The sequence below is a fragment of the Bos javanicus genome, chromosome 19 (assembly GCF_032452875.1).
Source record: "Bos javanicus breed banteng chromosome 19, ARS-OSU_banteng_1.0, whole genome shotgun sequence".
In the NCBI taxonomy this organism is placed as follows: Eukaryota; Metazoa; Chordata; class Mammalia; order Artiodactyla; family Bovidae; genus Bos; species Bos javanicus.
In genome coordinates, this window is record NC_083886.1 from 17,563,207 (window position 1) to 17,590,598 (window position 27,392).

General features: G+C 49.0%; 1 protein-coding gene across 1 annotated transcript in view; it reads left to right on the plus strand.

Annotated features, from left to right (window-relative positions):
• Window positions 1-27,392, plus strand: part of ASIC2 (acid sensing ion channel subunit 2) — a 1,207,137-nt gene that overhangs the window by 203,966 nt on the left and 975,779 nt on the right. The window lies entirely within an intron of this gene.

The window sequence follows — 27,392 nt, forward strand, 5'->3', positions numbered from 1 at the left end:
AAACAATCTGGCTGCTGTCTGGTTTTGCACAGTTTCCAAGCTAAGAATGGTTCTTACAGTTTAAAATAATTGAAAAAATCAAAAGAGCAAGGATATTTTTTGACACCTAAAAATTCTACAAAATTCATATTTGAGTGTCCTTTAATACAGACATATTGGCACGCAGCCACACTTATTTATTTACATGTTGTCAGGGCCCACTTTTCTGCTGCAGCGGTAGTAAGGACAGAGTAAGGTAGTAAGGAACAAACCTAAAATGTTTGTTCCTGGGTCCTTTATAAAGTTTCCAGTCTCTGCTGTAAGTCATTATCTCCATCATGGTCCTTTACCTTGGTGTACATTTATAAAATATAATATTTTTAAGTTTGTACTTCTCCTTTACTTCTTCTTTAAAATTTATTTGTTTCCTTTTGGGCTGTGGTGGGTGGCCTTTGCTGTTGCACTCAGGTTTTCTCTAGTTGCAGCAAGCAGGGGCTACTCTCTAATTGCAGTGCAGGGGTTTCTCATTGCGGTGGCTTCTCGTGTTGCAGAGAATGGGCTCTAGGGTGCGGGTTTCAGTAGCTGTGGCACACGGGCTTAGTTGCCCAGTGGCATGTGGAATGTTCCCAGACCAGGGATTGAACCTGTGTCTCCTACATTGGCAGGTGGATTTTTAACCACTGGACCACCGGGGAAGTTGTCCCCTTTGCTTCATTGTCTACTCCTCCCAGTCTCTGTGGGAGTTAGGCCTGAACAGTCCCTCTTTTCCGATATCCAAACTGAGGATCCAAGGAGATAAGTTGCTTGCCAAAGTATGTAACTGGCAAGCAGCGGAGCCCCGTAGGCCCTGGGCTCCAGGTTTTCTAAAGCCAAGGCCTCCCTCCCCCCACCAACCTTGCCTGTGAGGCTCACATGGTGTATTGGAGGCCCTGGCACCACATGGTCAGAGGCCAGATGATGTTTGAGGTGTGAGTCTGTGATCCCGGTGGGGGTGAGCATCACAGGGTGGGAGCCTTCCATCTGGAGGATGAAGCGACCTTTAAGGTCCCTTTCAACTCTCTGAACCATGGCTGTGTGGTTTCTGGCCAGACCTGCAGAGGCTGGGGCCCCATGCCGGCTCCAAAGGCTCTGGCAACAAGAGGAATCTCTGGATGGGGCCTCTGTCCCCATGCTCCAGCCTGACTCTCTGCAGCGCTGGAGTTCTGAGCAGGGACTCACAGAGGGTTGAATCTGTTTCTCCAGACTGAAGTGACGTGACCTGGAGAGAGCAGAAGTCGACATCAGCTCAAAGGTTGCCCATGTCCTCTGTTCTCTCATGAAGAATTCTTCCCAGTGGCCCCATCAGAGCTCAGCCTTCAGTGCCCACCTAGCATGGGGTAGTGGAAGGGGCATGGGTTTTTGAGTCAGCTGGATCCAGATTCAAATCCTGATTCTGCCAGTTAGAGTCTGCAAGCCTAGGAGCAAGGGACCTCTATTCACTTAGCCTTCATGTCCTTATTCTGCAAAATGGAAATAATAGTACTTATCACACAGGATCAAAAGGTGAAATGAGAAATCATCACCTAGCTTGTGACACTTCACTTTCCCTTTTCACTTTCATGCATTGGAGAAGGAAATGGCAACCCACTCCAGTGTTCTTGCCTGGAGAATCCCAGGGACGGGGAGCCTGGTGGGCTGCCGTCTATGGGGTCGCACAGAATCAGACACGACGGAAGTGACTTAGCAGCAGCAGCAGCTTGTGACAGCATCCTGCAAAAATTAAGTATAACTTTGTTGTTGCTGTTTGAGTCCCTAACTCGTGTCCAACTCATGTGACCCCATGGACTGTAGCCCACCAGGCTCCTCTGTCCATGGTATTTCCCAAGCAAGAATACTGGAGTGGGTTGCCATTCCCTTTTCCAGCAGATCTTCCTGACCTAGGGATTGAACCTGGGTCTCCTGCTTTCCAGGCAGTTCTTTACCAACTGAGCCAACAGGAAGCCTTCCAAGTATAACTGTATTCACACTTAAAACAATGGACAACCCAAAATATTTGAGTGTTAAAAACACATAGCATGTAACTTTAAAAACTCTATCCAAAAGAACCTCAATATAGTTATATATGTGTTTGTGTGTGTGTGCGTGTGTACATCTATATAGGCCCTCGATGATCCCCTTTGAAAAAAAATTAAATCTTACACAACAGCTTGTCTTTGTATTTAAGGCCCTCTAAATATTTTCAGAATTCATCTCTTTGAAGGGCGGGTGAAACATTCATGCATCTCCAGTTTCAGTGGATCTTGAACAATTGAACTGCTAACTACCCCTAGATCTACACACACTTTCATTCTATGCGACTTTGGCATATGAATGTCCTATGTCTGAGGGACCTGTCTGTATTGTTCTGTTTCATGAACTCCTCTTCATCCTTCAAAACCCAGCTCAAATATAACCACTTCTGTGAACCCTCATCGATTCCTCTTTCATGTCCTACAAACACTCTGTACATAAGCCTTATTAGACCATTTCAGTTCAGTTCAGTTCAGTTGCTCAGTCCTATCTGACTCTTTGCAACCCCATGAATTGCAGCACGTCAGGCCTCCCTGTCCATCACCAACTCCCAGAGTTCGCTCAGACTCACGTCCATCGAGTTAGTGATGCCATCCAGCCATCTCATCCTCTGTCGTCCCCTTCTCCTCCTTTTCCCAATCCTTCCCATAATCAGAGTCTTTTCCAATGAGTCAACTCTTAGCATGAGCTGGCCAAAGTACTGGAGTTTCAGCTTTAGCATCATTCCTTCCAAAGAAATCCCAGGGCTGATCTCCTTCAGAATGGACTGGTTGGATCTTCTTGCAGTCCAAGGGACTCTCAAGAATCTTCTCCAACACCACAGTTCGAAACCATCAATTCTTCAGTGCTCAGCTTTCTTCACAGTCCAACTCTCACATCCATACGTGACCACTGGAAAAACCATAGCCTTGACTAGATAGACCTTTGTTGGCAAAGTAATGTCTCTGCTTTTCAATATGCTATCTAGATTGGTCATAACTTTCCTTCCAAGGAGTAAGCGTCTTTTAATTTCATGGCTGCAATCACCATCTGCAGTGACTTTGGAGCCCCCCAAAATAAAGTCTGACACTGTTTCCACTGTTTCCCCATCTATTTCCCATGAAGTGATGGGACCAGATGCCATGATCTTAGTTTTCTGAATGTTGAGTTTTAAGCCAACTTTTTCACTTTCCTCTTTCACCTTCATCAAGAGGCTTTTTAGTTCCTCTTCACTTTCTGCCATAAGGGTGGTATCATCTGCATATCTGAGGTTATTGCTATTTCTCCCAGCAATCTTGATTCCAGCTCGTGCTTCATCCAGCCCAGAGTTTCTCATGATGTACTCTGCATAGAAGTTAAATAAGCAGGGTGACAATATACAGCCTTGATGTACTCCTTTTCCTATTTGGAACCAGTCTGTTGTTGCATGTCCAGTTCTAACTGTTGCTTCCTGACCTGCATACAAATTTCTCAAGAGGCAGGTCAGGTGGTCTGGTATTCCCATCTCTTTCAGAGTTTTCCAGAGTTTATTGTGATCCACACAGTCAAAGGCTTTGGCATAGTCAATAAAGCAGAAGTAGATGTTTTTCTGGAACTCTCTTGCTTTTTCGATGATCCAGTGGATGTTGGCAATTTGGTCTTTGGTTCCTCTGCCTTTCCTAAAACCAGCTCGAACAACTGGAAGTTCACGGTTCACGTATTGCTGAAGCCTGGCTTGGAGAATCTTGAGCATTACTTTACTAGCGTGTGAGATGAGTGCAATTGTGCGGTAGTTTGAGCATTCTTTGGCATCGCCTTTCTTTGGGATTGGAATGAAAACTGACCTTTTCCAGTCCTGTGGCCACTGCTGAGTTTTCCAAATTTGCTGGCATATTGAGTGCAGCACTTTCACAGCATCATCTTTCAGGATTTGAAATAGCTCAACTGGAATTCCATCACCTCCACTAGCTTTGTTCATAGTGATGCTTTCTAAGGCCCACTTGACTTCACATTCCAGGATGCCTGGCTCTAGGTCAGTGATCACCATCATGATTATCTGGGTCGTGAAGATCTTTTATGTACAGTTCTTCTGTGTATTCTTGCCACCTCTTCTTAATATCTTCTGCTTCTGTTAGGTCCATACCATTTCTGTCCTTTATTGAGCCCATCTTTGCATGAAATGTTCCCTTGGTATCTCTAATTTTCTTGAAGAGATCTCTAGTCTTTCCCATTCTGTTGTTTTCCTCTATTTCTTTGCACTGATTGCTGAGGAAGGCTTTCTTATCTCTTCTTGCTATTCTTTGGAACTCTGCATTCAGATGCTTGTATCTTTCCTTTTCTCCTTTGCTTTTCGCTTCTCTTCTTTTCACAGCTATTTGTAAGCCCTCCCAAGACAGCTGTTTTGCTTTTTTGCATTTCTTTTCCATGGGGATGGTCTTGATCCCTGTCTCCTGTACAATGTCATGAACCTCAGTCCATAGTTCATCAGGCACTCTATCTATCAGATCTAGTCCCTTAAATCATTTAGTCCCCTGTAATTTGGTTCGCTGTTTATGCTGGAACTTTTAAGGACTAAGTAGAGATGCACTCAGCATTAATCAGAATAAAAGACCAATGGAGCAGTGTCTTATTCCTGGAGAATCAGCCTGTGGCCTCCATAGACAGGCAGAGCTGTCAGTATTCAGGCCAGAGGGGAGGAAGGCACAGAGGGGAAGTGGCAATGATAGTTCTCCCCATGAGATGGTTCTCGTAGATTTCCTTTGATTTTGCTTTCCATCCTGATTAAAAAACGTGTGATGTTTATACTGCTGCAGGGCAGCTAGAACTGTGAATGGCTTTCCAGTCTACACATGAGATTTCACGTCCTCTCATGTTTCATGTCTCATCAGATGTCTGATGAAACTTCTGGCTCTCCTCCTCCACTCAGTGGAAGTCGGAACTTTGCATTGCAGTCTCTGGAGTGCAGGTGCAGGGGAGGTGGGTCTCTGGCGTAGTGGTGTGGGTGGAGAGGGCACACCATCCCATCCTCCACTTTCCCCCAGGTGCTACTCCTGTGCCTTCCACTCTTCTGTGCTGTCTCCAGTCTCCGTTCCTGTCTGGTCACTTGGTCCTCTCCCTGCCACCCTCTGCTGTGTGTGGGTCCATCTCTTTCAGCTGCACCCCTGTAACTGGTCCCCCCACTCAGGCTTCCCCGTGGCCCCCTGTGACGCTGCCTGTTTTTTGTGAGCTTTACCTTCACGTTGACTCTTCATTTACACTCACTGGATGGGTGGTCCTTCTCCAGCTCTTCTCACTCACTTCCTTGCTAGTGACTCCACTAGACTGTTGTTTCCTAGAGGTCAGTGAGTGTATCTTGTCCACTTTTATATGACTTCATAGATAGCATTGAGCACTGTGCCTGTCACATATCAGACACACCGATGATTAAATGAGTATGTGTTGGTGAACACGCTTGTAATAAGTCCAGATCTATTTAGAAGAGGTCAGATGCAAGACCAGGTGAATCAGTTTCCTGTTCCTGTTAGAATTCAAAGAAATACTAGCATCTCTTAGCATTTTGGGGCTTCTGGCAACCCACTCCAATATTCTTGCCTGGAGAATCCTATGTGCAGAGGAGCCTGGCAGGCTACAGTCCATGGGGTCACAAGAGTTGGACATGACTTAATGACTAAACCACTACTTAGCATTTTTATGTAAGCTTTCATTTATTTTTAAATTTTATACTTACTTATGGCTGCATTGTGTGGCTTGCAGGATCTCTGTTCCCCGACCAGGGATTGGACCCCGTAGAGAAAGCGCGGGGTCCTAACCAATAGACTACTGGGAAATTCCTTATCATCTCTACTATGGCAGGGAGCACTTTGAACTTCGAATAGCCTGTGACCTCTCTCCAGCCTTGCGTTCCCCATGTTCCATCATCTCCCACCCATGGTGAGATGACAAGAGAAGATTCTGTCGAAAGACAGACAGACGGCAACATCAGCAGCCCCCTGACTGTCTGCAGTAAGAGAGTCTATGTAATCTCACAGGTCTGTGTGCACGAGCTCAGGTGGGAGCATCCACCTGGCTGTGACCTGCAGAGACTGAGGACACCGGTAATAGGCTCTGGCCCCTTCCTCCCACTCACCACTTAGTAGGTAGCACTTTAATCACAGTTAATGATTCCCGTGCCTGGTAGCATGTCATAGGCTAAGGTCTGATGATCTCCGACTTTCATCATCACTGCTAGGGGATGCATTCCAGGTACCACGAGTGGGATTTCCCTGTTAGAATCTAATTATGGATCTTTATGTTCTAATCTCCTTGTCTTGTTATCTTTGAGATTTGCAGTCTGTAGGGCGTGAATTCCACCCTCCAGGGCCCGCTTTAGGGTTTCCCTCCCTGCTTGCTCTTCAAGCCTGAGGCCCAAGCTGAAAGAAAGCAGATCGCTGGATGGCAAATCAATTTGTTTTTCACAGGGAGCTGAGTCCGATCAGAGAGCTTCTTGTTGCTAAACTTTCAGGGAGACCGAGACAGACCTGGAGAAGCTTCACAGGGTTCGACCGTGGCTCCCTTGCTACGCCTGCCATGTGTGGCCTAACGTGGAAGTTCATGGCTGGGGTGGGATCCTCAATCTTTTTTCCATGTTTCTCTCATAGTGTTCACCATGCCTGACCCCACTTATTTGGAGCTTCTTAGCTAGCAACTTTGCTGTCCTTTCTCCCAATATCATTTTCTCTTGCCCTGTGCCTTTAGGCTCTAATTCCATTTTCCTGGCACTGAACTTGTCTTCTGCCAGAACAGTTATGCCCCAGGGACCTCCAGCTCCCCTGAGTCCCCCAGTTCACTGCCTCATTCCTCGAGGCTCTGGGAATTTAAGTGACTTGCGATCAAGACCCCAGGTGGGTAAGCAGCACCTGTGAGCTGCAAGGTCAAGCTCTGTCTCCGATGTTGGTGTCTGTCTTCTACAGAGTTGCTGTGTCTTGGGCAGCAGCCACCACAGACAGTTCGAAGAGTAGGGGTCTTCTGAGCCCCTGAGAGCTGGCTTAGAGGTTCGAATGGACCCTTGGTCTCCCTTGACAGTCAGTGGTCTCGTTCTGTTGGGGGAACCCAAGCAGTCATATTCAGGAGGGATGTAGGGTCGAGTCAGGGTTGCAGAAGGATGGCTGGTCAGCCATGAGTGATGGAGACCATCATCCCCAGATCTGCCTCATCACTCTGTCCTGGGGGGTGGATCGAGGCCAAGAAGGACATGGGTAACCAGAACTATAGCCTTGGGTCTGAAGAGCACTTTCTAGTGAGCAGAGGATTTCAACACTCTTACGCTCAGGGCATGTCTGTTGTGGGCCACCCTGGGGAGCAGGCAGGGCAGAACCATTCCCAACTGGCACATAAAGAAAATGTGGCTCAGAGAGAGGTGGGTCCACACAGTCAATACCCACTGGAACCTGGTTCTCTTGGTGTTCCTTCCTCTCCCCTGCAAGTTCTGTCTGATCCAGCCCTACCTTCTGCCACGACCTTGCCTCCTTATGCAGTCTCTTTTGTTTCCTCCAGCCCTGGTCTGCCTGCCTGCCTCTCTGAGCATCAGTGCTTTCTCCACTGAAATGTGGATGTGTCAATGCCTTCCTCACCATCAAGCTTCTCCTTGAGCCTCATGGATGTGAACATGAATGTTCTTGCTCAGCTGATGCTTTTTCCTTCTCTGACAACCACTGTCACGGTCACTGCTCTGAGCCCAGGGCTGGGTGGTCTAATGGGCGTTCCTCTCCCCATAAAGCTCAGACCCTAAAGGGCCGCACCTGCAGGGTAAGGTATTAGGCCCCCATGGGAAGTACCAGGAAAATAAATAGTCTTAAACATCGGCACTGAGTGGAAGGGGTCGATAAATTGCTGCTGAAAATTTAGAACTATCAGCATGTTCTTATATAGGTTTTCAGATTGAATTTAGACTGCTTGGGTGATCTGAAAGCCTCCAGACAGGAATTGCATTTAGAGTAAATGTCAGTAGTGAACACAAATCCTATCTAGAACCCGCCTTACTTCTAGGATGCAAACAGTTTCCACAAATAAAATTCTAAGACAATGAACACATAACAGTTAAAAAATAATAAATTACCAGGGACCAAGACACCGTGAGAGCAAATCAGAGGAAACCACTGCAAAGACTTAACTTCCTGGACCTGTTTCCCCACCAGTAAAATGGAATCATAGCCCCAGCCTCACTCAGGTGGTGTGCAAAGGAAGTGAGCAAGTGGGGTCAGCCTGGGGTGCACGAAGGGTGCTCAGAGAGAGCCGACAGCTGTAGTTTTCTCCCATCTATTTGTCTAATATTATCATCCAATGAATGTTGGCTTTTCCCCGCTAAATCTTCACGTACAGACAAAAGAAAGGCGATGGATCATTCATTCCAGTTTTTCCATAAGATGTTCCGGGAAACCCCAAATTACCTCTTTGGCCAATCCAATAAATAGAAACTCACAGGGCGTGAGGGCTTCCCTGGTGGCTCAGATGGTAAAGAATCTGCCTGCAATGCAGAAAACTGAAGTTCAGTCCTTGGGTTGGGAAGATCCCCTGGAGAAGGGAATGGCTACCCACTCCAGTATTCTTATTCGGGGAAGTCTATGAGCAGAGGAGCCTGGTGGACTACAGTTCATGGGGTCGTGAAGAGTCAGACACAACAGAGCGACTAACACATTTACTGTCACTTTTCACAGGATTTGGTGTCAAGAGGTCGGTAAGCTCACCTGGCAATCGGGGAAGTGTTTTTTTCACATTCTCTTATTGTGCAGGGCTGTTTGAGGATGAACTGGTGAGGGTGGTGAGTGCATTTTGCAAATATCAAATGCTCCACCCAGGTTCTCTCATTTCTTCTGACTTCACCCCATTATGTTTCTGTCCTGACATGTGGGGTGTGGGGTATCAGAGAGGAGCTGGGGACATGCGGGCATGTGAGGAAGTGGTGATTTCTGTGGTTTCTACCTTATGATGTCAACCTTCTTCCCTGGGCTTTCCCCTCCCTTGGGACATGAGGGGACAGACCTGCCCCTTTTCTTGTTACTATTCTGATTGATAAAGGGATAAAAGAGTGGTCTGGAGTTCGGAATTTCTGGCTTTCAGACTCCCTTCTGTCTTTTCCTCGTGGTGTCAGCTTAGCACATTCCCCTTTCTCGACCTTGGTTTTCTCATGTATCCTATCAAGGTGTGAGAATTCACTGGGATTTCATTTGGAAGATAAAAAGGTTGGAACTTATACCTTCTAAGATCCCTTATGAAGTTAACTTTGGAAGAGCGAGAGATGCTTCTGGAATAGCAATGTCCAGTCATTAGTGGGGAGAGACCAGATCTAGAAACAGCAAGAGTGAGGCCCTCCGTGGTACTTTGAGGTCAGCCCTGTGACACCCGGCACAGCTTCTAAAACTGCAGAGGCAGCTGGCTTCCACCGCTCTGCTGATGGAGCAAAGAATATTCCCTGCCTCCAGAGCTGTCCACTCTGAGTTACTTCTTAGCCACACATACCATCTTCCTCTGACAAATGTGAATTGGGAGTCAAAAAAAGCCTGACCCTTGATTTCGGGGGTCCTCATCTGTCTCTGCCTCTTGTTTCCATAGCGATCCTCACTGAGGGATGACCTGCCATTCACTCATCTCTGGCTTTGTGTCCCTCATCCAATTCTTGCCTTCTGCACACACTTTCATTGCCTCATCAGAAAAAGGACAGACCCTGTAAGACAAAAGGAACTAAGAAGCAGAAGTCCTGGGTCCCCACCCTGGCTTTTCCACTGGCTGCTGTGTGACCTTGAGAGAGACCCTGTACTCCTCTGGGCCTCAGTTTCCTCATCTGTGAAATGAACTCTCCATCTTTCGGTGGCTCCTGAAAGTTCAGAGACATTGTAAGATCAAAAGCAGGTCTCTGCTCAGGTCAGGAGGAGTCAAGTCCCCCCTTCACAGTGGGCAGGATGGATGCAGCAATGATGAACGTCAGGATCGTGCCTGCCAGGCTGGGCCCAACATCCTTAGCATCCTCGGCCTCCCAAGGGATGGGAGGCTGCTGGAGTCTCACAGGGATGCTGCTCTTCAGTTCCTTCCTTGCTCAGGCACTCCTTCCATGTCTGGTATCTTTCCTGCTCTCCCTGCCTCCCCAATTCGTGACCTCCCCTCCAGCTTTGACAACTTGGCCCAGCTGTTGTCTCCTCTTGCAAGTTTCTTCAAGGCCTCTCCTGCCAGCCCAGTCCACATGGAACCCTCTTTCATGTATTCCTGAGTAACCTATAGTATAGCCTTGATCATGCCCTGTGGGAATTTCATGTTTGTATATTTCCCCAGCACACAGCCATTCTCAACCTGGGTTACCCTGCAGGCACAGGAACAGTGACAGAATGGACTTCCTTTGACTCAAGACAGAACCTGAATGATCATCACAGCCACACTGTCCTGGCCGGAGACCTTTCTGATCTCTGGGAGGCCCTCCATCTGGCTCCAGCTTCTCTTCTGCCCCAGATGTAAATTCAGTGGCTACTCCTCTCTGAGACTCGCTCCTGCCTCCTTTTCATGTTCCTTTTCTCTGCTCTGAACCAACATAGACACAACCACCACTTTGTGGGTTGGCATCTCTTTGGGCCACCACTGCTGCCCCAGTTTCTTTGCCAACCTGGAGAGGACACTGGGCCAGAGACCCCCCAGAGACCTCCCAACTCCACCCCAGTGCACTATCCTAGATGTAGCTGCAGCTCTGGGTCCAGGGCTGAATGCACATGGAGTCTCTGCTGACCTATCTTGTGAGGTAACATTTGGGATGAGCTAACTGGCTCAAATAATTGCAACACTGATAGAAACACAACAGGGTGCCTGACCTAGACTGAGGAGTCAAGCTGATGTTTGATCTGAGGCCTGGAGATGACAGAGTTCAGGGGGAGTGCATGGCAGGGCATGGCTCTGGGGAGCTGCTGTGGACAGAGTGGGATTCTCGTTCAGCCCCTGTGATGTACTGGGGCAGCCTCCCTTCAATGCCTCCACCCTTGTGCCCCTGCTCTGGGTAGATCCTGCGGGGCTCCCATGTGAGTCAGGGCACATCTATTGCTTCTCCTCCAAGAGTGTCTGGTAGGGAAATGAGATGAGGAACCTCCTCTCTGTGTTGGCTGCAGATGTCCCTCTGTCTCATCCACCAAGCCTCTTCCTGGGGCTCTCTGAAGGGACTGAGGCTCTTCTGGACTATTTGGGGGTGGTCTCACCCCTTGGGTTCACCTGGATGGCTGCAGTTCTATCCCTCCATCAGTTCTCCCCACTGCACCTCACTCTGCACACCATCCAGAATAGATGTGTGTCATCTGCTCATCTAATGCTGCCTTTCCCTGGCTGAGAATTTCAGGGGTTCTTCCTTGCACTGATGAATTGCAGACACACATCTCAGCCTGGCTCACAAGATCCTGCAAGATCCTGCTTTCCCCCTCCCTCTCCAGCTCACACACACACACCCCCGCCCCCACCCCCAATTTCTCTGGACTCTGACTTCACTTACTTTCTTTTACTTTTCTGGGAAGAAGAACAGGCCCTGCTATGTATTCCTCCTGAACTCTGCCATTATTAAGTCGAAGGTCAGACTTCAAGCTTTCCTTGACCCACCGCCCCAGCCTAGGGCAGGTACCCTGTTGTGTTTCTTTAAAATACTGTCAAACTTTGCCTTCACAGTCCTATCCATTTGCAGAGAATGGTATTGTGATTATTTGAGGAATAACTTTATCTCCCACTAGACTGTAAACTCTGGGAAGGCGGGAACCGTATTCTTGTTGACTGTAACCCCCAGCACGACATCTACCGTAGCTCATTGCTGTGTTCAGTTTAAGGTTTGTTGGAAGGAAGGAAGAGGGACTGGAGGTAGAAGGAGGTGGGGCAGGAAGGAGGGGGACCATATATTGCTCATCTCTGTAGCCACAGTGCCCGGCTTTGCACTGGTGAAAGGTTGATAGGAGGAGGGGAGGGGCTGGCTGGGTCCGAGGTGACCACTGATTCAGCGAGCTACTGGACACACAGTTCATCTCTGTGGGGATCTTGTTAGAGATTTCAGCCACCATCGATCCATGCTCTGCCTTCGTGCCTTGACTTGCAGTTTCCAGTCCTGAAACTCAGCCTTGCTCAATGAGAAGAGGCTCTGGATGACAGAGAGGCTTCAGGGAAACCCCTTGGGTGGCTGCTATTGCAGCCATGTGATGGCACAGGCTGGCCAACCAGCTTTTATGGTGGAGGCCAGAATATGTTAGAGGGGCCTGCCGAGATCATGGAGTAAACCAGCTTGAAGCCGTCGCTGATTGACACTCCTGAGTGGCATCTTCCTGATTGGGGTGGGCAGGGAGTTGACTGAATACCTTGTGGTCCTTGGAGTCTGGCACACCGCCCAGTCCGTGCTGGTTGCCGCTGTTTGACCTTGGACAATGGTCCAGCCAAGGACAGCGTCTCTCTCCCTGGGTAGAGAGAGGATTTCAATGACAGAAGGCATCAGTGCAGGGGTAGGCACTTTCCCTGCCCCCTCCCTTTCATCCCTGGCATGTCACTTACATCAAGTCCTAAGGATCACCTTGATTGAGCAACTGATGCCTTGGTCCACTTGTGGGCAAATAAGAAGGCTGGTTTCCCAGTGGCAACTGGCACTTCCAGCCATTTCTCCATCCTCATTTACAGCCCATCTATGAAGGGCACTGCTGGGGCCAGGATGGAGCCCATTCATTTCTTGAGTCACAGTCAGAGAGGAGCACGGTTGACTACACCCCCTGCTCTCAGCAGTGGTGAGGTAGCAGAGGCAATGCTCTGGCTCCCACTGCCCACTCACCATCCCTTTGACCTTCATTCCAGTCCTGACGTTCCTAGCGGGTCTCACCAGCTCTGTGGAATCCATCCAGCTGTGCAGGAATCCAGCAGTCAGAGCCACTTCCTCTCCAGGACCCAGATGGACCCACACGCTGGAACAGGCATTATCTTGACTCACTCACGCTCTGTTTGCTTTTAATGGAGAGGTTCCAGGGAATAGGAGGAGTCAGATCTGGTCCCAGCCTTTTCTCAGCTGACATGCTGTGTGACCTTAAATGGCCTCTTCACTTCTGTGGGCCTTCACCGTCACATCTGAAAACCAGGAGACTGAAAAAAGGCAAAAATCACTGGGCCCAGAGCCAAAGATGCTGCTTATCCTAGTCAGTTACCAATGGGCTGTGCAGCCTAGAAGATGACTGGACCTCTCTGATTCCTTCATCTACTGCACAGAGACTGTTGGTAGAATGATGGAGGTCATCGGGGGGTACTGTGTATCAATTGTGAGATATTTGACACTCAGAAGAAAAGTCTCCCTTACCATAATTAAAGAAACTTCTCATCCTACCATCTTGTGGCCGTAGGTCTAGGGGACAACAAAAACTTATGTCCCATACTGTCATAAGATGGGCTGAGAACCCCAGTGAGCTGGCAGGGACAGCAAAGAGTGTGCAGCCAGTGAAAGCCGAAATGGCCTGGGCTGGGCGGGTGGGGGCGGACCCTCTCTGATGCCCACAGAGATCATGGTAAGTGCATCTCTGCTCTGGGTGATGGTTGACCCAAGACAGTGAGAAGGGATTCTGGGTTCACTTGCCACCTTCACCCTTTGTTAACTGTGCAGCGGTCACAGATGATTCTCCATCTTTAAGGCTTTCCTTTCTCCATCAGCAAAACGGAGTTAACCAGAGGAGAAGTTGTGAGGGTTAGCAGAGATGATGCAAGGCGAGTTTATCACCATATTAAGAAGATGAGGATACTTTATAAATCTCAGCGATTATTGCTGCGAGTATAGGGAGCAAGACACTCTTTATAGAAGGGGTTGGGGGAGATCCTAGGAGCTGGGCAGGGTTCAGGATGCTCACCAGCAATGTGGACAATCTCCAGGCCCCCAAGTGATGGGAGCAGCCATGGGGGCACCAGGTGGGGGTGGGGAGGGTGGAGTGAGCCAGAGACAGACATGGGGAGTGACCCAGCTAAAGAAGGCCCAGACTGTGTTCCCGACCCATTCAGGTCCTTTTCAGGACACCACCTCCCTCTTTGTGGCCCCCAGCCCCTGTGGCATCAAGAAAAGCCCATTTTCTCCTCTTTAAGGGCCGCCTTCCAAGCTCTCATACCTCAGCAATAGTGGAAGAAGGAAAATATTTATAGGATTCAGCATGGGAAGCCTCGGGCAGGTATTTCAACTTCAGGTAACTCCAGAAACCCATCTGCCCTGGGGAGTCTATTCAAACTAGGACAGAAAAGGAAAAAAAAAATTAAATAAAATAAACATAAAGGCTCTTAGTGATGCTTCCCCAGAGACTTGGGCCAAGCTGGAGGTCAGTTCCCTAGGAAACTCTTCTTTCTGATCCTTGATTCTCCAATACCCCCAAATCACCAGTAAGTGAGGGAGCCCTAAATGTCAGCATCTGCTCAGTACCAGGAAGTTCACTTCTTGGGAGCCTGTAAAGAAAAAATCCTAGAGGCAGTTTTTAAAAAAAAATCCTTTATGAATTAAATATCCATGGCTTGCAGGAGGGCTGGAGTGGGAGTTTGGGGTTAGCATATGCAAACTATTATATATAGGATGGATAAACAAAGTAGCACGAGGAGCTATATTCAGTCTCCTGGGGACACTCCAATGGAAAAGAACATAAAAAAGAACGTAGTTACATGTATAACTGAACCACTTCGCTGTACAGCAGAAACTAACACCACATTGCAAATCAACTGCGTTTCAATTAAAAGAGAAATATCGATGGCTCTTTGATTTAGAAGAGTGGATGTCTGGAGATGTCATGAATGCCGGACAGTGGAATGGGGTTGCTTGGGTAAATCACAGCACCACCATTAAAGCAGTGTTGACACCAAGACGGGAAGTTTTGTTGTAACGGAAAGTAGGAGAATGCAGGAAACAATACTGTATGTAGAAGATGACCTCAACTTGACAGTCCTCTGCACAGAAATAGAAAAGCAAGGAAGTGCCTGAGATTTTTTTTTAAACATTTATTTATTTATTTAGGTTGCACCAGGTCTTCGTTGCGGCACACAGCACCTTTGATCTTTCTTGTGGCGTGGGGGACCTTTAGTTGCAGCATGAAAACTCTTAGTTGCGGCATGTGGGATCTAGTTCCCTGACTAAGGATCAAATCCGGGTCCCCTGCACTGAGGGTGCAGAGGCTTAGCCACTGGATCACCAGGGAAGCCCCCCAAGATGTTTTTGGACTGGAGAATCAATAATGAGTTTTCTTTTTTTTTTTTTTTCTTTCCAGTTTGTTTTGCATTCTCTGCCATGAGTATATGTTGCATTCTGATGAAAATAAAGTCAAAATACCAGGTCTGGTTGAAAAAAAGGTGTTTGCCAGCAACAGGGATGGTCCAATGGCCAGGTTACCTCCTGGTGAAGAGGGTCAGGAACCCGGCCTGCTGAAGTCTCTGAGGCAAGAAGAGGGCCAAACAAGTGGGCCCCAGTTATCCCCACTCAAGCGTGGGGGAAAGAAGAGCGCTGAACCTTAATTGGGCACCTACTGTGTGCCAGCTCCTTGGCTGGGCACTTTATGTGGCCTGAGCCTGCGCACACAGTAGCTTTAACAGACAGCCCTGTTTAGCCTCATAATACAGATGAAGAAGGGGCTTCCCAGGTGGCACTACTGGTAAATAACCTGCCTGCCAATGCAGGAGACACAAGAGATGTGGGTTTGATCCCTGGTTCAGGAAGATCCCCTGGAGGAGGGCATGGCAGCCCAGTCCAGTATATTCTTGCCTGGAGAATCCCATGGGCAGAGGAGCCTGGTAGGCTATAGTCCATGGGGTCGCAAAGAGTCAGGCACGACTGAAGCGACTTAGCATGCACGCCCCACCACTTACACCATGGGTGGCTTTAGGAGAGGTGCTTATACTCTCTGTCCTGGAGTTTCCTGATCCACCAAGTGGGAGTAAGTTTTGATAGAATGCAAGGAGACTGAGATCTTGCTTATCGAGTCTCTAGTGCAGCTTGGCTAAGTAGCTGTTTTGGCATTGTGGTGCTGTTCACTTTCATTATTATTCATTACTATTGTTATTGATGACTATTCCTGGTTATATTCATTATTAATAAATACTAGCATTAGTTATTAATGCTATTATTATCTTCTATTCTGCATACTGGGATGGAAGATGCATTAAATCCTGCTACCATTGGAAGGACTGATGCTGAAACTGAAGCTCCAATACTCTGACCACCCGACATGAAGAGGTGACTTATTGGAAAAGACCCTGATGCTGGGAAAGATTGAAGGCAGGAGGAGAAGGGGATGATAGAGGATGAGATGGTTGGATGGCATCACTAACTCGATGGACATGATTTTGAGCAAGCTCCGGGAGATAGTGAAGGACGGGGAAGCCCTGCGTGCTGCGGTCCCTGGGGTCGCAAAGAGTCAGACACAAGTTAGTGACTGAACAACAAACTTGTACTCAGAGAACCCCAACCCAGAATTTGGGAGAAACACCTAGCAAGCTATCAGATCACTATAAAGGAATAAAACCAGTGTAATAAAATAATGCTCTTTGCTTGGTAAGGACTACTGACTGTCACAAGGAAGGTTGGATGGAAGAGGTGGCATTTGAGCGGGTTTTACAGAATGAATAGGAGTTTGTGGGGCTGAGAAGAAAGGGAAGGGGACAGTGTAGGTGAAAGAGCACAGAGAGGGTGTCAGTGGAACAGAAAGGTTTGGAGAAGGGCAAGCAGGTCTGTGTGGTGGGAGCTTGGTGTTTGTAGGTGGAGGTTCACAGGGGCCAGGTTGAGATGTCTGGTGGGGACCAGATTGTGATAAGCTGACACAGCAGGCTCCTGGAGGGATCTGGCTTTTAGGCAGTAAGGATCCATCATTTGTGGGTGCTAAGACCCTTCTATTACTGTTTCAGGGAGAGTGGCCGAGGGATCAAAGGGCAGAGACTGCCTGAGAAAATGAGAGGCAAGGAAAGGCTTGAGAAAGAGAAACAGAAGTGATGATCTGTGTGTGTTGGGAGGGTGTAGGCGGAAGTAGAAAGAACACATGAGATGAAGGTTTCGAATGTTCTTGTTTAAGAAGACTGCTGATTAGGTGCTACTGGAAACATCTAACTAATTTAGCATTACAGAGTAAATGTCCCAGTTGTTGCTCAGTCGCTGAGTCATGTCTGACTCTTTGCAACCCCATGGACTGTAGTGTGCCAGGCTCCTCTGTCCTCCACTATCTCCCAGAGTTTTCTCAAATTCATATCTACTGAGTCAGTGATGCTATCTAACCATCTCATCCTCTGTCTGCCCCTTCTCCTTTTGCTTTCAATTTTACTGCATCAGAATCTTTTCCAATGAGTTTGCTCTTCTCATCAGGTGGCCAAAGTATTGGAGCTTCAGCTTCAACACCAATCCTTCCAATGAATGTTCAAGGCTGATTTCCTTTAGGATGGGTTGGTTTGATCTCCTTGCTGTCCAAGAGACTCTTAAGAGTTTCTTCAGCACCATAATTCTAAAGCATCCATTTCTCAACACTCAGTTTCCCAGTGGGCATGGAAATTGGCAGCTTTAGCATCTGCTTCTCCAAGATGGCCTCCCTGCTTCCTCTAGGATTGGTCAAGTCCTCTGTGCCCTTGGCACTTGCCTTCTTTTCAGCCCTGATCTCCCGGGTTTGGATGCCTGTGGACCTGCAGCCTTTCCATTAGACTCGGGGCTGTGTATTCTCCTTCATTCTATCCCTAGGTGTAGCACAGGGCCCGGCACACACAGGAGCTTGAATAGATGTTGCTATAGTAAGGAGAAAGGGCACATTTGAGTTTGGAGGTTAGAAGAGAAGTCAGGCTGGCTGAGGTGAGCTGGGGTTATTCTGGGTGAGCAGGGAGGAGGCTGTGGCCTCAGAGAACCAGTCTCCAGGAGTGAGTCATTAGGGAACAATGATGCTCGTTGACCGAGTCCTGGCCTGGGTGTCAGATCACAGGGTCAGATCACAGCCTGCCAAGATTGCTTGTCAACAGAAGCTGGGCTTCTCCAGCTGCAGTCCTTCCCAGCTCAGAAGGACTGATCTGGGGACAGGGAATTAATCTCACTTAGAACAGTTGCAGGGGATCAAAACTAGAACAAGGATCTGAAAAGCATCAACTGCAAGGAGGCAGCTGTTGACCTGAAAGCATCACATGTTTTCTGTTAAAATGAGCAGAAATGACCAGCTCAACTGCCATGGGAATGATGACTCCCTGGTCTCCGGATGTGCCCAAGCAGAGTGGGGTGCAATTGAGGAGATGGCAGAGGCAGCCCTGGGCTTTTGTGTCTTTTCTAGCATCCAGAAGGACCTTTATTATTACAGCAAGTCCTCTATATATGAAACTTCAAGTTGCTGCTGCTACTGCTAAGTCACTTCAGTCGTGTCCAACTCTGTGCCACCCCATTGATGGCAGCCCATGAGGCACCCCGTCCCTTTCAAAGATACGAACGTGCATCACATTCCAGTAAGGAACCAAAACCTGTGCCATCAGCATCAGATGTGAGTGACATTGCAGCTTGCCCTCTGTCTCCATCCCTCAGCTCTGCCATCTCTTGCCTCCTCTCCCTCCTCCAGTCAATAACTCTCCTTGCCTGTTCACTTGATGCCCCCCTGTATGCCAGCTGTTATGCTTGTACTTCTGTACGTTTCAAGGTACTGCACTGTAAGATGAAAAATATTTTCTTTTTTGTATTTAATTTTTAAGTATAGCTGATTGTGTTAGTTGGGTACCTAGGCTAACTTTGTTAGAATTGTAAAAAAGTTGGACTTGCAAACACACTCTCAGAGTAGAATGCTTCATATGCAGAGGACTTACTATAATATTCTGTGTAGCTCTCCCCCAAGTGCCTTCTCAAAGACACTATGAAGCCAGAATGTATCCAGGCCAGCAGGTGGGACCTCAAACACCTTTTCTGCCTTAATTTCTGATGTCTGTTTCCCAGAGGAACTCTCCAGAACACGTCAGGGTGATCTTGCTGTCTTTGCCCTGTTCTCTTCCTGTATTAAGTTGGCCCTAGATTCCTGGACTGGGGCGGATTCCCAGTTCACGGTCCCCTGGAGAAGGTGACTTTCTAAGTCACCAACCCACTATCCCCTCAGAGTCCGATGCAGTCAGCCCCTGCTCTGTACTCACTTCTCTCCAAGTCTGAGCTGACTCACTGAAAACTAGCCTGATCCCACTGACAGCTGGGGGGCTGTTGTTGTGTGTTCACTAAGCAAACATTTGCTGGGTTGCTAGTATGTGCCAAGCGCTGTAGTAGACAAAAGAGACAGAGGCCCCTATCTGGAGGGGACAGAAAATAAACATGCAATTTCATACCAGACAATAATAGGGGCTTTGAGCTAAAGGGAAGCAGAGTCAAGCAATGGTGACCAGGGGCTTCCCTGGTGGTCCAGTGGCTAAGACTCCGAGCTCCCATGCAGGGAGCCCAGGTTCGATCCCTGGACAGGGAGCTAGATCCCACATGCTGCAACTAAAGATCCTGTATGTTGCAATGAAGACCGGGAGCAGCAGCCAAATACATAAATATATATTTTTAAGTCAAGGGGTGGTGATTGGTTTTCACTGAGAGGTGGGGGAGGGTGCTCTTTGAGGAGGTGACTTCCCCCCCAGTTGAGGACTGAATAAAGAGAGGGTGGGAGGCAGGCAGAGGTCTGGTGAGGAACATTCTAGGCAGAGAGAACAGCATGTGCAAAGGCTCTGCCATGAGGCTGGGTTGACCATGTTGGTGAAAAGCAAGGCCAGGGTGGCTGGAACAGAGGGAGAGAGAGACAGGGCAACAGCTGAAGGTGAGACGGGTGGAGAGGACACCGGTCAGCCTGTGCAAGGCCTTGGGGAGGGCATCAGGAAGAGCTTTTAGAGACTTTTGAGCAATCAAGTGTCAGCATCTCAGGCTGGTTGATCTTTCCTTCTCCCTCTATCTGCACAGAGCCTCTGATGACCTCTTCAGTCTAAAATATCTCTAAAAGAGTATGACCCAAGAGGAACGAAGCTACAAATGCACTTTTAAATTTCCTAGTAGCCACATTTACACAGGAAAACAAGAGACTTTCCTGGTGGTCCAGTGGTTAAGAATCTACCTACCGATGCAGGAAACACGGGTTCGATCCCTGGTCAGGGAACTAAGATCCCACACGCTGCTGGACAGCTAACCCTATGTGCTATAAGTACTGAGCCTGCAAGAGAGCCCGTGCTCCACAACAACAGAAGCCCACGCACACACTGCAACTGGGAGAGTAGCCCCAGCTCACTGCACCTAGAGATAGCCTGCGCACAGCAACAGAGACCCAGCGCAGCCAAAAAATAAAAAGCAAAACAAAGCAGGTGAAATTAATGTATTTATAGAAATAGAAAGTATTCTATTGGGTCCCATATATCCCAAATGTTGTCATTTCAACCTGCAAGCCACATGTAACTATGAAGAGGATATTTTACCTTCTGGGTTTTTTTTTTTTTTTTTTTTTTTACACTAAGCATATCTCAGTTCAGACCAGCCATATTCAAGTGCTCAAGAGCCACATGGGGACAGAGGCTACTGTATTGGCCAGTGAGGCTCAGGTGACGTCTGACACCCCAGATGGGATGCAGTGTTGCTCTGTAGGGGGACCTGGGAGGAGGGCGGGAGGGAAAGAGCCTGTTCTGGGTCCCCGGGAAAGGTGGCCTTGGAATTGATCCCTGCCTGACCTGGGGAAACCTGTCTGCTTGGCTCAGCTCCTCTTGGGGAAGTTGAGAGGGAATAAATTGAGCCTGACAGACTCAGCACGACTTGTGTCTAATCAGTTCTCAGACTTTAATAAAGTGCCTTTTTAAAGGTCTGCTGGAATCAGCGCCAACATCGCTTTCTTAAGGGGGATGTGGAGAAAACAAACCAAGAATGCCTATCAGCGCTGTCCCCATGTCTGCAGTAGGTCCCTGCGCGCCCGTCCCCTCTGAAGTTGATGGAGAATGGCCCACTTTCAGGAGTCCCTCCCTGTTAATGAAGAACCATCCATCCCAGTGTTCCTTTTCCCAAACTGTCTGCCAGCTGGCTGGTGGTGCGGAGGAACCCAGGGACCTTCCCATTGACAACACATAGAACAAAATCGTTATCAGCTGGTGTCAGCTCTCCAGGAGAACTTGCTGGCAGTGGAGAGGAGCTCTGCTTTGCCGAGGGGGCTGTTTAGAGCTGGACCAGCCTTCCTGTGGGAGAAGGCAATGGCACCCCACTCCAGTACTCTTGCCTGGAAAATCCCATGGACGGGGGAGCCTGGTGGGCTGCTATCTATGGGGTTGCACAGAGTCAGACACAACTGAAGTGACTTAGCAGCAGCAGCAGCCTTCCTGTGCATCAGGCCAGAGGAAGCGATGTTAAGCAGAACAGGAAGGGGGCAGCTGAAATAAACAAGAGCAGCCAAAATAAATAAGAGCCGCAAAAGGGCAGGGTGGGTAGCCAGAGAAGGAACTGGTTGTGCTTCTGAGCACCTCTTCCCCGCCCCCTGCCCACAGGGAGAATGATGCTTTAGGACAAAGTAAACTGGACTCGGTGACTTACAGCATTTTGCACACTCACAAGTAGAGGTGGTGGATCCGGGCTCTGGTCCCAGTCCCTGTCCTGCCACTGCACGGTCACGGGGGATCTGTATCTCAGCCCACTGAGATACTGCATCAAAATTCTAAAGAAAACTGAAGCAGGGTTGTCAAAGGGGGGCCTGATAAACAAGCTCCAGGTGGGTTTCTGGACCTTTTTCTGGAAAGCTGGCTTTATGCAGTAGCTTCCTTTTTAGGTCTAGCCCTTGAAGCCCAAACAAAACATGAAAGGAACTGGGCCAGCCCATTCCTTCCCAGTAAGTCCTGAGATGTGACAAATGCGGGAGAGATTTGTAAGTGATGGAACCCCCTCTTCACCACTTTGGGGATAAAGAAGGGATGGCTGGCAAATTTGCAGCCTCTGCTGCTTAACAGAGTTGCAGACTTCCATCATTATTCCTTGCTGCAAGTTTTCCTTAACTAGCTTGAAGAGTAACAGTCGGCCTGAAACAAAATTCTGGTTACATGTAGCACCCACTGACAGTGGGGCCCAGTAGGAGGCTCTGAGAGTCATGCCACCGTGAAGGCCATTTCTAGAGTTGGTTACTTAAAGATGGAGATGGAGATGGAGCCAGAGATGGAGTTGGAGATGGAGATACGGAGACAGAGATGGAGACAGATGGAGTTGGAGACAGAGAGAAATGGACATGGAGACAGAGATGGAGACAGAGATGATGAGTATCTGTGCTGCCTTTAGCTCCTTATGACCCAACATTTCTCTGTGGCTGTGTTCAAAAGCCCACTACACCTTTTCTGTTGTGATTTTGTGAAGTATTATTATTTTGTTTTTCTTTTTCCTTCCCAAAGCTTGTAATAATACAGGTACTAGGCAGTGCCCCCTGAAGCTTAAGCTATTTTAGGTTAAGGTGAAGGAAATGCTCTGCACAGCGGGCAGTAAACCTAGAGATGGATGCACCGTGAATCATTGCCATGCAGGAAGGCTCAGTCTGGTGCCAGCTCCCTGGGCAGAGGACACTGTCTCTTTCCAGGGGCTTGATCCCCAGGGCTGCTGCCAGGGTAGGCTGCTGAGCTGACCCTGCGGCAGGAGATCCTGCCCCCAGCCTTTGAGCTGCGTTGTTGTCTTTGCTGAAGTGGGGATCTCGGCAGGGAAGCCATTGCTCTGTTCCCCTTTAGGGCCTGGAGGTGATGAATGCAAATGCGATCCAGGGCTACTTGGTGAACATTGAATTAACTGTAGAAAATTAACTAAATGAGGTTGGTGAGTGAAATGTAAATGAGCACCGGCTCAGCAGGAGCCAGGGAAAGGATCACAGTGGGAGATGGAGTCAAGTAGGAGGCTGGGAACTTGGGAGTGAGCAGTAAGCAAATGTACAAAGCCTTGTAAACAACTCACGGAGGAGCAAGGGCTGCGATGTGAAGGAGCTAATGAGGGAAGCTGTGGATCCCCTCCTACAGCTTCTGAGCTTTCCGATAACCCAGGGGGGGTGTGGGGAGAGGCAGAGATGTAGTTCAGACCCAGGGAACCTAGGTACTTTTCTTCTGCACCTCATTTACGGCAGTGTTCTTTGGTTGCAAAAAGAGAGGAGGTTCACTCAGGCTGGCTGGAGTGAAAGCGTGGGAGTGGCTGAGTGATGATAAAGATGCTCAGAAAGTGCAGGAGGACTTCATGGGAACCCAGGAAGAAGCAGCCACATCTCGCGGATCCTGGCTCCAGAAACAGGACAGACAGTGGGGCCCCAGGAGATGGTCCTTAAGGTCTCATCTCTCTCCTGGAGTCCCCTCCTCTCTCCAGGAATCCACTCGATTTTCCTGCTTGCATCAGCTGACTCCCCGTTCTGATTCCTAATTCCTGCAGCTCCTCGGCTCTGGCCCATTGCAGCCACCGTCCAGTCCATCCCCAAGCACCCCTCAGGCCTCCCCTTCTGGAGCCTGTTGTACATTTCCAAGAGCTGGATCTGATGATGGAGCTTATCTTTTGGAGTGAAGCGCAAAGCCTTTGTTTGGAGTCCAGTCTATGGTTTGGCAGTACCTGGGCTGGGTACTTCATATCATCCCATCAGAGAATGGTTGGGGTGGGTGGTGCTGTCCTGGAGGGCTAAGGTATGTTGTATCTGGAGAGAAGCATGGGTCATCTTGGATCCACCATCCCACAGGGGTGAGAAGCACATCAAAATTGCACTGTCTCCCCACCACCCAGCTTCCGGTCAGCTGCTGCCTCCCTGGGGGTGCCCCACCTCTCACTGAAAATGCCCCTGTGACACAGGGCCACTGGTGCTGGTGAGAAGGGGTGTATCCCTCCAGAATGTTAGATCAGAGCCCCAAGAGAGGCCCCGGGAAGGGTCACCAGTGAGCAGGCAGAGATGGACATTTCTAAATGATGTCCAGCGAACCCGGCTAGGTGGTTTTGCCTGGTGTGCCTCTGATGCACAACGATGGTGACTTTTTCCAGTTGGCAGGAGCAAGAACGTAGGCTAAGACATTGAAATGCCTCCCAGGGAAGCTTGTCTCCCATATGTTTTTCTTAAACCTTGGGTGCCTCCTACTGTTTGCCTGCTGCCATTTGCTAGCGGGTGATGCATGGCTGCACAATTAGCACTGGTAGTAGACAAATATTATCACACAGCTGATAAATCATGCTTGGATGTGTTAACATGTTGGTGTGTGAGGCAGCCCTTGTGTTAATGGCTGCAATTTGAAGTGGTTTGCCCATAACATAGTCACGTCTAACCAACGACATGGTCTCTGAGTCCCAAGGATGGGGTGAGGAGAGCAGGAATAAAGGCCGTGGAATTGATTGAACCTTCTGGATTGACTCACTGATTCCCAACTTGCAATGTGATATTGGGCAAGTGTCTTTCACCTCTCTGAACCTCAATTTGTTCATCTGTGAAATGGCAATAAATAGTGGTAGTAATGCTTCCTTCAGCGTATTTGTGAGGGTTGAGTGAGCTATTCCGTGTAAAGCACTTAGCACAGTGCTTCAAGAGGGAGGGGACATATGCACACCTATGGCTGATTCAAGTTGATGTTTGACAGAAAACAACAAAATTCTTTAGAGCAATTATCCTTCAATTAAAAAATAAATTAAAAAACCATCATCAGTGAATTACATTAGTGTTTTTACAACTCTCCATTGAATTAAATAATAGTATTTTCATTTCTGGAAGGAGGAAAAAAATTTTTTCAGATACTCAATTGCCCACACAACTTTGAAAACTTCTTATTGACATTGTCATCTATGGGGCTCCCAAAACATCATCACAAGGGATCAGCCAAGATCAAAATTTATTTTTCTCCATACTTGAATCATAATTCATTGGAATTTGAGCCTTTTGCACCTAAATAGCCTCTTCCTTTGGGGTAGCACTTAAAATATTTTGAGACATCTTGTTGCTGTTTAGTTGCTCAGTCGTGTCTGACTCTTTTGTGACCCCCATGGACTGTAGCCCACCAGGCCCCTCTGTCCGTGGGATTTCCCAGGCAAGAATACTGGAGTGGGTTGCCATTTCCTCCTCCAGGAGATCTTCCAGACCCAGCGATCAAACCTGCGTCTCCTGCATTGGCAAGTGTATTCTTTACCACCAAGCCACCTGGGAAGCCTGGGAGCCTTTAAACGTAGAAATAAATCTTGTGGTGGCCAAGACAGTATTCTGAAACCCAGAAGGGCACCCTCGCAGCTTCAGGTGGGGTGAGCATGGGAGAAACAGGAGGGGGAGTGTTGTCAATGGATTACGGCCTCTATGCCAGGGGTCCAAGATGGGCCAGAGCAGGTTAAAGCAGAGCCCAGCCCAGGAGCGCCTGGGCATCAGGCCAGATCCCTGGATTCAGAAGAAGCCTAGATGGATCGGATCCTGGCCCTGGGAGAAGAGCCGTATACCAGCCTCCAGTGTGGTATGTTGCCAGCCCTAGAAGATGGAGCCGGGGCCCCTCAAGCCAGACTGTGTAAGGAAACGGCGAGCCTCAGAGACCAGGGTTGGGCTGGGCTGCAGACAAGGCCACGTGGTCCCAGCTCTGGGGAGGGGAGGGCTACCGTCAGCAGCATCAGGCTCCCCTGAGAGGCCCAATTCCTGTCGCTCAGTCCTAGAGACAGAAAGTCTCTGTGGCCTTCTCTTTTGTTCTATACATCAGAAGTAGGGAGTCTGCAATTCCTTGGATGTGGTGGTCCAGCGACGTCCGGGCCACCACCTGCCTTCCCTGGAGGAGAGGAAAGGAAGTGTCCTGTGTGGAGTCTTTGTGGTGCATTAGATGCGGGCATCTTTTCCCTTGGATCATGCTCTATGCAAGTGGCATGGTGGTATCACCAGCACCCTTTCATAGATGAAGAGCTGGACTTTGGAAAGGTTAAGGAACAAGGCAGGGCTTCCCCAGTGACTCTGCAGTGAAGGAATCCACCTGCAATGCAGGAGATGTGGCGGGAATCGAGGATTCAATCCCTGGGTTGGGAAGATCCCCTGGAGGAGGGCATGGCAACCCACTCCAGCATTCTTGCCTGGAGAACCCCATGGACAGAGGAGCCTGGCGGGCTACAGCCCATGGGGTTGCTAAGAGCCGGACATGACTGAAGCAACTAAACAACCACAGCAACAAGGAGCCAGACAGAGGTCAGATTGCCGGGCTTGAATCCCAGTCTCCTGCCTCCAAACCCTTCCTCTGCTGCTGCCCTGAGCTTGGTTTCTGAAAAGGTCTGAGGGATCAGTCTGGCAGCAGGTGACCAGACAACCAGGGAAGGCAGAGTAAGCTGAGCCCCGGGTGCCCAGCCCCTATGTCCTTCTGCCCAGCTGAGGGCAGACAGCAGTATTCTGGGAAGCTGGGGGTGATGGTCCCAAGGGACACCGGCTGCCTTGATATGTCAGAAGTCAGGGGAGGCTGAATGAGGAGTGATGGTCATGGCCTGTGTCTGCATGATTGTCACAGGCTGGCCCTTTCTCCCTTTCCTGTCCTATCTCCCCGAAGGGTCTGAGATGTGGCTGAGAATAACTTGGAATGACAGGGTGCTTGCCAGCCCAAGGCAGTGGCAGCAATGAGTTGAACAGCCTGAGATGGCAGGCGGCTTTGTCAAACACAGATGCCCAGCTGGCCCTTGGGTCCCCTCCCCGCTCCCCGCAGGTCAGCAACCTGGACCAAATCAAACAGCCTTCTAAGAAGGCAAGAGGGGATAGAAGGAAAGACGACACTGATCGCCACCATCCTCTCATCCATACTAGGCACGTTCCTAGACGTCTGCAGGGAAAAGGAATTTTGGCAGAAGGAAACTGGACTTGAAGTCCTCTGGAGAGGCTGTGGATGAAAGGAAATGTTGGGTGAATCCTTCTGGAGCAAGACTGCCTTTCCCCCGCCCTCTAATTTCCCCTCTTTGTGATGCTGAGATGTCGTTCTGGCTACGCCCGGAGGACTGTAAATGCTCTGTTCCCAAATGCCAGCCAGAACTAACGAGCAGCAGACGCTGCTCCAGCTTCAGCCAGCAGAGATAAAGGGATCAGAGCGTGGCTGCCCTGCAAACCTGACCCAGGAGCTGGGGGAGATTGACCAGCGCCCCCAACCAGCTACCAGGAGGCAGGTATCAAAATGTTCCCATCAGCGTTTGGTGACAAAGTGGTGTGTGTGCTCAGTCACTCAGTCGTGTCTGACTCTTTGAGATCCCATGGACTGTAGCCCGCCAGGATCCTCTGTCCATGGGGATTCTCCAGGCAAGAATACTGGAGTGGGTTGGCATGCCCTCCTCCAGGGGATCTTCCTGATCCAGGAATCGAAGAGGGGTCTCCTGCATTGCATGCGGATTCTTTACCAGCTGAGCTACTAGGGAAGACAAAGTGGTGACAACTGATATTTATTAGGGGCTTTCTAGGCCAGGCCCTGTGATGAGCATTTTATCAACATGTTCCCCGTTGAGCTTTCTAACAGATGAAGAA